Genomic DNA, 10,430 nt, shown 5'->3' with positions numbered 1-10,430 from the left:
CATAGGTTCATGTATTTGTTATGCATGATTCGTAGGTAATTTTAACCATCTTACTTGCCCTATGTAATCATGATGGATAACTTGCGCACTAAACCTATGTTTTGTCAAATTCTATAGACATATAGGGTCTCAACATATTTTTTGTCTATTCAGCTTCTATCTCTTTTGTGGATGTCTGGTAGTATGTTATTCGTGCAACGAGAGTTGGCGTTTAGCAGTTTCGTGTTATCTGGTTAGTGTCATTACCATTGCATGCTAAGGTTATGAACAAGAAGGCTTTGAATGAAGTAATTAATGAAGTTAGAATCTCATGTTTGTCTCATATAATAATTCAACCCTTTATTCTCTTATTTACTTGCATGTTACTTAGTACCTTAGTTATAATAAACAAAACCAACTTGTTATTCGTCTTAGCATTGAATAATAGCCATATCATTGTTGCATAAGTACATAAATCATTAAGTTAACAAAAAGTCTCTGTGGGAATGAACTAGAATTAATTCTATATTACTTGCGAACGCGTGTACTTGAATGAATTATTAGTGCATGTTCTAGACCTAATAAGTTTTTGGCATCGCTGCCGGGGACTCGGTGTTAATTTTTAGTTTATGTGTTTGTCATCAGTGATCGTTAAAGTTCATCGACTTGGACATTGTTACTTACTCTTTTCCTTGTCGTGTTTCAGGTACTCTAGCGAGCGTGTATGCATACGCTTTCGCGATCTCGTAAGAGAACTCTGAATCAAGCCGAGGAAGAAGTTTTGGTTCGACAGGAAGTTTTTTAGGACGAAGAGAATGTCAAGGAAGAAGAGAAAGTTGAGGAACCAGCTCTAGTAGTGATGGGAGATCAAGCAGAAAATCTGAAGGCTTTGATGGACTATTCTCAGCATAAGATCAATGATATTCAATCCAGCATTATCAGGCCAGCCATCTCGGCTAACACCTTTGAGATCAAGTCGAGCACAATTTAGATGATACAGAATTCAGTTCATTTTAGGGGTTCTCCTATAGAAGATCCCAACATGCACATCAGGGATTTCATCGAAATCTGTGACACTTTGAAGTTTAATGGTGTGACTGGAGATGCTATCAAGCTGAGACTTTTCCCATTCTCTCTGAGGGATAAGGCTAGGTGTTGGTTACATTTTCTATTAGCAGGCTCTATTACTACTTGGGAGGATCTTGCTCAAAAGTTTCTCACTAAATTATTCCCTATGGTGAAGACGGCTGCAATCAGGAATGCTCTTACTCAGTTTGCGCAGCAATCTGGAGAATCTTTGTGTGAGGATTGGGATCGCTACAAGGAGATGCTTAGGAAGTGCCCACACTATAGTATGCCTGTTTGGATGATTATAAATTTTTTCTATAATGGTTTAGGCGTGCAGTCTAGACTTATGCTCGATACTGCATCTGGTGGAGCCTTATGGGCCAAAAGTTATAATAAAGCTTATGAGTTGATTGAGCTAATGGCAGCTAATCAATAACAGAATTCAATGCAAAGAATGTTGCAATACAAGGTTGCAGGAATCCTGGAAGTGGACACAGCTACTGCTATAGCTGCTCAACTTCAAGCTTTGAAGATGAAAGTGGATTCCTTGGCTAATTATGGAGTTAATCAAATCACTAGTGTTTGTGAGCTTTGTGCGGGGCACATGAGACTGAGCAGTGTGCTATTTCTAGGGAATCAGCTCAGTTTGTGAGCAACTTTCATAGGTCACAACAACAAGCTCCAGCCATTTATCATCCCAACAACCACAATCATCCTAACTTCAGCTGGAGCAACAATCAAAATATGGTGCAACAACCTTATCATCCATACACAGCAAAGCAGTATAACCCTCCAGGTTTTCAACAACCGCAATATACACCAAGGCAACAAGTTCAACTTCAGCAGTTACCTCAAGCTAATGAAAAATATGAATTGGAGTAGTTGAGGCTCATGTGTAAGAGCCAAGCTATTTCTATCAAGACCTTGGAGAATCAAATTAGGCAGATTGTTAATGCCTTACTGAATTGTCAACCTGGCACACTCCCTAGTGACACTGAAGTTCCAGGAAAAAGGGAAGATAAGGAGCAGGTTAAGGCAATTACATTGAGGTCTGGAAAGGTTGTGAATCCTAAAAAAGCTAAAGCTCCAGAATCTGAAGTTGTGGCTGATGAAGAAGAGCTGAAGGAAACAAAAGTGGAACCAAGGAAGATAGCTGTTGTCAACACTCCTCCTGAGGGTAATACGGGGTAAAAACAGGTTTATCATTCACCACCTTTTCCTAAGAGGCTATAGAAGCAAAAGCTAGACAAGTAATTTGCTAAATTTTTGGATGTCTTCAAGAAACTTCACATCAACATACCTTTCGCTGAAGCTCTTGAACAAATGCCTAGTTATGCGAAGTTTATGAAAGGTATTCTTTCTCGGAAAGTGAAGCTCGATGACTTAGATATCGTTGCTATAATGGAGGAATGCAGTGTTGTGCTACAACAAAAGTTGCCTCTGAAGCTTAAAGATCCTGGAAGCTTCACTATTCAGTGCACCATTGGAAAAATGTCATTTGATAAATGATTATGTGACTTGGGAGCTAACATCAACTTGATGCCTTTATCTATCTTTAAGAAGTTAGGTCTACTGATCCGAAGCCTACATATATGTCCTTGCAGTTGGCCGATCGTTCTATTACGTATCCACGAGGCATTGTCGAAGATGTATTGGTCAAGGTGGACAAACTCATCTTTCCTGTTGACTTTGTTATTCCTGATTTCAAGTAAGATAAGAAGATTCCCATCATCTTGGGAAGACCTTTCTTGGCTACTGGCTGAACCTTGATAGATGTGCAGAAGGGGGAGCTTACTATGCGAGTTCAGGATCAGGATGTTACCTTCAATGTCTTTAATGCCATGAAATTCCCTACTGATGAAGAGGAGTGCTTTAAGGTGGAGTTGGTCGAATCTGTGGTTATTTCAGAATTGGATCATGTGCTTAAATCAGATGCCTTAGAGAAAGCCTTATTGGGGGATTCCGATAGCGAAGATGATGAAAGCGACCAGCTGTTTCAATATCTGAATGCTTCCCCATGGAAGCGAAGATTAGAAATGTCATTTGAATCTCTTGGGTTGGAGGAGATGAAAAGTTCTCCAAAGCGCCTCAAGCCATCTATTGAGGAAGCTCCTACTCTAGAGCTTAAGCCTTTGCCTGAACATTTGAGGTATGCGTTTTAGGTGAAGGATCTACTTTGATTGTTATTATTGCATCTGACCTTTCAGGTAGTGATAAGGAAAAGCTTTTGAGAATTCTGAGAGAGTTCAAATTGGCAATTGGTTGGATTATAGCAGATATCAAGGGAATCAACCCTTATTATTATATGCACACAATTCTGCTAGAGAAAGGAAGCAAGCCTACTGTGGAGCAATAGAGAAGGCTAAATCCGATCATGAAAGAGGTTGTGAAGAAGGAAATCCTCAAGTGGCTAGATGCAGCTATTTCTAACAGTTCTTGAGTGAGCTCAGTTCAGTGTGTGCCAAAGAAAGGAGGTATCACTTTCGTTAAAATGAGAAGAATGAGCTCATCCCTACTCGAACAGTCACAGGGTGGAGAGTTTGCATGAATTACAGAAAGTTGAACAAGGATACAAGGAAAGATCACTTCCCTCTTCCCTTTATTGATTCGATGCTTGATAGATTGGTTGGGCATGAGTACTACTGTCTTCTGGATGGCTATTAGGGTTTTAATCAGATTTGTATCACTCTAGAAGATCAAGAGAAGACTAAATTCACATGTCCTTTTGGTACTTTTGTGTTCAGGAGGGTTTCTTTTGGGCTATGTGGTGCACCAGCCACATTTCAGAGTTGCATGATGGCTATCTTCTCTTATATGATTGGAAATAATATAGAAGTGTTCATGGACGATTTCTCGGTCTTTGGAACTTCTTATGATGAATGCTTGCACAATCTTGGGTTAGCTAAAAAGGTGCGTTGAGACCAATCTGGATCTCAATTAGGAGAAATATCATTTTATGGTGTGTCAAGGCATCATTCTTGGTCACAAGGTCTCTAGTAAGGGTCTCAAGGTGGATAAATCTAAGGTGGGGTTTTTTGAAAATCTTCCTCCACCCATTTTTGTTAAGGGAATTCGCATTTTTCTTGGTCATGCGGGTTTCTATAGGCGATTTCATCAAGAACTTCTCTAAGATTTTGAAGCCGTTGTGTAATTTGCTAGAGAAAGATGTTCCTTTCAAGTTTGATGACGAGTGTCTTGATGCTTTTGAGAGCTTAAAGAAGAGCTTGATTACGGCACATGTCATAACTACACCTGATTGGTCTGAACCGTTTGAAATGATGTGCGATGTAAGTGACTATGCAGTTGGAGTAGTTCTTGAGCAAAGGAAGAGCAACATATTTCATGTGGTCTACTATTCTAGTACGACCCTCAATGGTGCTCAACTGAACTACACCACTACTGAGAAAGAACTTTTGGCTATTGTTAATGGTTTTGAGAAGTTTCGATCGTATTTACTTAGGACGAAGGTGACAGTTTTCACTGATCACGCTAGCATTCACTATCTCATCTCGAAGAAGGATTCGAAGCCTAGACTGATTCGACGGGTTCTTTTACTTCAGGAGTTTGAATTAGAGATCAAGGATAAAAAAGGGACTGAAAATCAAGTCGCCAATCATCTCTCTCGTTTAGAGGATCCAAGTGCAAATTCACAAAATAAGTATTTTATTAACGAGTCTTTTCCCGATGAGCAATTATTTGGAGTGCAACCAGAAGAACCGTGGTTCGCCGATATTGTGAACTACCTAGTGAGTAAAGTTATGCCTCCAGATTTGACTTATGCTCAAAGGAAGAAGTTTCTGCACGAAGTGAAGTGGTACATGTGGGATGATCCATTTCTTTTTCGGCAAGGAGCTGACCAAATCATCAGGAGATGTATTCCTTACAGCAAAATGGGGGGGATCTTGCGAGATTTCCATCCAACGGCTTATGGAGGACACTATGGTGGAGAAAAGTCAGCAGCTTGTATTCTTCAAGCAGGTTTCTTTTGTCCGAATTTGTTTAAAGATGCTTATCAGTTTGTTTTGAAATGTGATCGATGTCAGCATGTGGGAAATATGTCCAAGAGGGATGAGATGCCTCTTAATGTGCTTCTCGAGGTTGAAGTCTTCGATGTTTGGGGAATTGACTTCAAGGGGCCATTTGTCTCATCTTGTAATAATTAGTATATCTTGTTGGCGATTGATTATGTCTCGAAATAGGTGGAAGTCAAGGCTTTGCCGACAAACGATGCGAAGGTAGTGCTTAATTTTCTTCACAAGCAGATATTCACAAGATTTGGAACTCCAAGAGTCATAATCAGTGATGAGGGATCGCATTTCTGCAAGCGCAAGTTTATTGCTATGATGCAAAGATATAATGTGAATCATCGCATTGCTACAGCTTACCATCCTCAGACGAATGGTCAAGCTGAGGTATCTAACAGGAAGATCAAGTGTATTTTAGAAAAAGTTGTGTGTCCATCGAGGTAAGATTGTTCTTTGAAGCTGGATGAAGCTGTTTGGGCATATTGAACAGCATACAAGATTCCGCTAGGCATGTCACCGTATCAGTTGGTTTATGGTAAGGGGTGTCATTTACCCGTGGAGCTAGAGCATAAAGCGTATTGGGCTTTGTAGAAGTTGAATCTTGATTTGGATGCAGCTGGTAAGAAGAGGATGCTTCAATTGAATGAATTCGACAAGTTTCGACTTCAAGCGTATGAGAACAACAAAATGTATAAGGAGAAAGTCAAGAGGTGGTACGATAGGGGTCTAGTGCTCAAATCATTTGTGTCGGGGTAACAAGTTCTATTGTTTAACTCTCATCTCCGTATTTTTCCTAGAAAATTGAAGTCGAGGTGGTCAGGATCGTTTGTTGTCAAAACTGTGTTTCCACATGGAGCGATGGAGATTTTTGAGAATGATCTGGGCCAAGCATTCAAAGTGAATGGACAGAGATTAAATCATTATTATGGTGACACGGCAAACCGCGAGGTGGTTAGTGCCGTTTTATTGGCCATTTGATCTCGCGATTCTACGTCAAGCTAATGACGTAAAGCAAGTGCTTCTTGGGAGGCAACCCAAATTTGTTGTACATTAGTAGATAGTGGAAGAAGAAAGAAAGGAGAAAAACACAAAAAATTCAAAAAAAATCAGTGCCAACTACAGAAGTATGGTGCGCCCGCGCTGAAAAGTGGGGTGGCCGCGTTGAAACAGCAAAAGCACGGCGCGCCCGCGCTGGCATGCTGGGCGGCCGTGCTTGTTTTCCAGAAGCACGGCGCGCCCGCATTGCCAGGCGGGGTGGCCGCGCTGAGTCACTATAGTCGGAAAAAAAAAGTAGGAAATAAAGAGAAAATTCGGGGACTTCAATACAAAATCAAATCCTACCCGAATTTCCCTCCTCCACCTCGCATAATTTCTATTCCAAATCAATTCCATTACCCCCATTACTCCCATTAATCCTACTTCTTTTCCATAACTAATTCTCTCCCAATTTCCTATATATACACACACTTATACACAAACTTCTCCATCACTTCTCAAATTCTCAAACACAAATCTCTCTCAAACACTTATCTCTTATTGTCTCTTATTAAATTTTAATGGCACCCAAGTGATAAAGAACTCGAGTGATTCCAAGCAGTAAGTTGTCGGCATATCGCGCTAGCAGCAGCACCACCGATTCTTCGAGTGCTGAGGGTGTGAGGCCAAGGTTTATAACTCCCGAGGCGGAGGCTGAGTATACGAGGCTGCATTCGAAGCCCATAGCTAAGGAACGAGGTTTTCTTCCATCAGGGAAAGATGGTAAGTTGTTAGAGATAATCTTGGAGATGGGATGGGTTGCTTTTTGCGAGGCACCCGCTGCTGTACCCATGAGTGTGTTTCGCGTGTTCTACGCGGATACTAAGGAGGAGAAGAATGGTTTTTCTATGATGAAGGGGTTGACTGTGGAGTATAGTGCTAAGGCGATTCGGAGGGTAATTAAGCAGCCCGAACGGAGGCCCGATCAGGATAATTGGAACGAGAAGACTCCGGAGGAGTTTAACTTAAATTTGATCGTTGCTATGTTGTGTGTGCCCGAGACTCATTAGAAGTTTAAGAGGGGCACGAATGAGTATGCCACTTTCCCTGCCTCGTGCATGAACATGTTTTCACATGCATGGAATTCTTTCATTTGTGCGAACATCATGCCATCTTCTCACGTGCATGATGTTATTGTGGAGTGTGCATGTTTGTTGTGGGGAATTCTTTAGGGAGACTATATGGACCTTGGTATGGTTTTAATTAGGGTATTTTGAGGTTTCTTCATGGGAGTACTACGGGTTCGATACCCTATGCGTTGATTGTGATGAAGCTGTGTGTGGAGGTTGGAGTTCATCGGCCCGCACATGAGCAGCTTCAGCTTCTGAGTGATCCAATTGATAGTTCGACATTGTTGAGTATGCAGGAGTGGTATGGTGGTAAGACCGATCCTAAGGGGCTTAGTTATTCTTATGACCATCTGCCAGGTCGAAGGCCAGCTCCTCAGGCATATATTGGTGGCACAACACAGGCAAGTAGAGTAGCTTGGAGAGCTGAGTTGGGAAAGGCCGGTCCTTCGGGTTCACAGCAGCAGGAGGAAGCAGATGCAGGTGTTGGTTTGAGTTCGACACAGTACCTGCACTTAGAAAGGAGGATGGATGCGATGCATGACATCCATAGTCGGTTTGCACATGATCTCAGCCATGCATTGGAGACTGCATTCAGAGCCACAGGAGTTGACATCCAATGGCCAGTATTCGGTAAGGACTCTGTGTATCCGCCTCTAGACACTTCTGGCACTCCACACGTTGAGGGTGAAGGTCCTGATTCCGAGTAGGTATGCCTGATTCCTTACTATTACCTTTAATGAGGATAATGAAAATTTTAAATTTGGGGGTGATAGTTTAAGGAATATGTTTTGTGTGAGTCCATATAGTTTCCATATTCATGATAGTTTAGTTCATATAGTTGCATATATTTATCATGTATAGTAGTTTTATTTTTAGTATGTTGCATATAGTTCATGCATTTGCATTATAACAAGATCCCTTAGTTAATTTGCCGAGTGATTTGTGATATTGATGCAAGTGTGGTGATGTCGTATTTAGGGATGTTAAGTCTTATCGAGTTTATTCGCATGCTAGAAGCAAGAGTCTTTCACTAAGTCTTATAGGTTGCTTGCGTGCAAGATCATGATCATGGTTTGTTTGTTTGTCGAGCTTTAATCACATGTTTATATTTAGAATTTAGGATATTCTCTTAATGATAAACTAACATGGATATTTAAAAATTTGGACAAAAACATAGGATTTTATTGCTAATTTTTGTGTCTAGGTGTCAAATGGCTAGTAGCCGGCTCATTTTATATGAGTAGTCTAGGGTTGAGCGAGATGGAGCGAAACGCACTTGCTCGGAAATTGAAAAAAAAAGAAAAAGAAAAGAAAAAATAAAATTAAAAGAAAAAAAATGTGTTATGTATAATTGATCACGAATGGTCTCTTTAGTACTCCAGTTATTAAGTTCTTAGGGGATTTGTGCCTAGTGACCTAGGGCTTTTATAGTTTGGGATCTACTAACCTAACGGTCGCTACATGGGTACTATTGTATAAGTCTTTTGTGTATCTCACTCATTACACGATCAAATAATCATATGTTGTTATGTGTTAGCAATAAAAGCATGGATCCATGTATTACTCGGATAAGAAATTGAAGTGTTATAAGTCATTTTGAGTTTAGCGTTTATTCTGTTTATAACCTTGTTGATGCCTTGATGAGTAGTGAGTCATGATTATTGATCTAATTGCGTTAATATATCGGTTAAGCAATTGCACACCCGCACGCTTCTGTTTTATGAGTTTATTTGTGAGATTTAATTGAACTTGTGCGAAAAACTTCATTTGTTGAGATGTTGCTTATCGATTGTTAAGTTATTCTATGGGGATCATCGCATACATATAGTTGCATTCAAACATTTTTATTTCTTGTTCTTTGAGTCTGTTTATGCTTGAGGGCAAGCATCGATTCAAGTTTGGGGGTATGTTGAGTGGCATTTATCTCATCTTATAACGCTCCGTAAAACTTTGAATTGGTGTTTTGTACTCAAGTTGTTGGTGTTCTTAACGTGTTTTTGTAGTGTTTTGCATTTCAGGCATTTATCAGGGATCTAGGTGATTTGGCATTGTTTTGATGCTAATTTGGTGTTAGAAATATGTCAAGAAGATTACTCGTAAAAAGATCAGCTTAAACTAGCAAGAAGGACAGAAGTTAGGATTTTTTTCCAGAGAGTCAGCGCCCGCGCTGTAGTAGCGCGCGGTCGTGCCGAGATATAGAATTGCAGCGCGCCCGCGCTGGTGTAGCGCGCCCGCGCAGGTGAAGCGTGCGGTCGCGCAGGGTCGAATTCCAGGAATCATGTTTCTACTTTGATTTTGATCTGATGGTCTTCTAATCTGCATGGGCTGCTATATATACATAATTTATGATCTTTTTCATAACAAGACGTACCAGAGCTTAAGTTGAAGGCTTAAATAAAATGTATAGCACAATTCAACAAAGGCAAAGAGGATCTAGTTTATTCTTGCGATTCTTTATTTTAAGTTGTAACTTTAGATGCTAGTTTTCTTATTTATGGATTTCAATAGTTAATCTTATTTCGATGTCTTAGTGTGTGGTGATTTTATGATAACCTAGTATTGGTTGTGCTTATTCGTCTTATGTGTGTCGTGAACATATAAAATAGTGTGTTAATCTCCAATGAAGTGATAGTGAATTTAGAGGTTTAGAACTTACCATGCTAGTATAGGTTCTGGTATTTGTTATGCATGATTCATAGGTAATTTTAAGCATCTTACTTGCCCTATGTAATCATGATGGATAACTTGCGCATTAAACCTTTGTGTTGTCAAATTCTATAGACATATAGGGTCTCAACATATTTGGTGTCTATTCAGCTTCTATCTCTTTTGTGGATGTCTGCTAAGGCTTTGAATGAAGTAATTAATGAAGTTAGAATCCCATGTTTGTCTCATATAATAATTTAACCCTTTATTCTCTTATTTACATGCATGTTGGTTAGTACCTTAGTTATAAACAAAACCAACTTGTTATTCGTCTTAGCATTGAATAATAGCCATATCATTGTTGCATAAGCGCATAAATCATTAAGTTAACAAAAAGAGTCTATATGGGAATGAACTATAATTAATTCTATATTACTTGTGAATGTGTATACTTGCGTCAATTATTAGCGTGTGTTCTAGCCCTAACAACAAGTACCATGAATCAGGCGCAAATAATGCCTACACATTTTGTGACAAGTTTGATTGCATTCCTTGCAACTTTAAAGTAATGAAAAGTTGCCACAAGCTGAGAGTAGACCTTAAAGAA

The 10,430-nt window shown here is 39.9% G+C and overlaps 1 non-coding gene across 1 annotated transcript; it reads right to left on the bottom strand.

Moving 5' to 3' along the window:
* Positions 1-1,228: 1,228 nt before the first annotated feature.
* LOC141694077 (small nucleolar RNA R71) lies at positions 1,229-1,335 on the bottom strand. Its single transcript, XR_012563409.1, has one exon. It is a non-coding gene; the product is annotated as a small nucleolar RNA R71 (small nucleolar RNA).
* Between the last annotated feature and the right edge of the window lie 9,095 nt (positions 1,336-10,430).

The sequence above is a fragment of the Apium graveolens genome, chromosome 10 (assembly GCF_009905375.1).
Source record: "Apium graveolens cultivar Ventura chromosome 10, ASM990537v1, whole genome shotgun sequence".
Lineage (NCBI taxonomy): Eukaryota > Viridiplantae > Streptophyta > Magnoliopsida > Apiales > Apiaceae > Apium > Apium graveolens.
The sequence above is the reverse complement of the archived record's forward strand: the minus strand, read 5'-3'. Positions and strand labels throughout refer to the sequence as shown.